This window comes from Penaeus monodon, chromosome 19, assembly GCF_015228065.2.
Source record: "Penaeus monodon isolate SGIC_2016 chromosome 19, NSTDA_Pmon_1, whole genome shotgun sequence".
Taxonomy (NCBI): Eukaryota; Metazoa; Arthropoda; class Malacostraca; order Decapoda; family Penaeidae; genus Penaeus; species Penaeus monodon.
Genome location: NC_051404.1, coordinates 11085335 through 11085774, shown reverse-complemented (window position 1 = coordinate 11085774; position 440 = coordinate 11085335). Strand labels below are relative to the sequence as shown.

Sequence of the window (440 nt, the reverse complement as noted above, 5' to 3'; positions counted from 1 at the left end):
ATTTTTTTTTTTTGGGGGGGTGGAGCGTTGATGTCAAGAATCTTGTTTTCTTAAGTGGTTTCTTTTTTATTTCTGGGGCGTGGAGGCTGGGGGAGGGAGGGAGGTAGACTTTGTAATAGTCTTCGCTTGTTTAGTAGAGGATGAAAAACTACATTTGATGTTTGAGGGAATTTTGCTCACAGAAAACGGGTGCGTGTTATATGTATGCTTTCACTTTACGTACAAGAGGACATACTTCCTGCTGTATAATTTAGAAGTCATATACACGAAGTTTAACGTGCTGATAGTATTAGGACTAAAGAGTGTCCAAAAATGTGTTTTAAGAAGAATAAAGACTTAAAGGTAACCTCTTATCTACTTGTCTTTTTACTAGGGTTGTTAATGATCCACTTTCATGTTCTTCTCGATGTTGATGGGCTATGACAGAGCGAGAGAGGAAT

General features: G+C 38.2%; 1 pseudogene; it reads left to right on the top strand.

Annotated features, from left to right (window-relative positions):
* Positions 1–312: 312 nt before the first annotated feature.
* LOC119585329 overlaps positions 313–440 on the top strand; it is a 10288-nt pseudogene continuing 10160 nt past the window's right edge.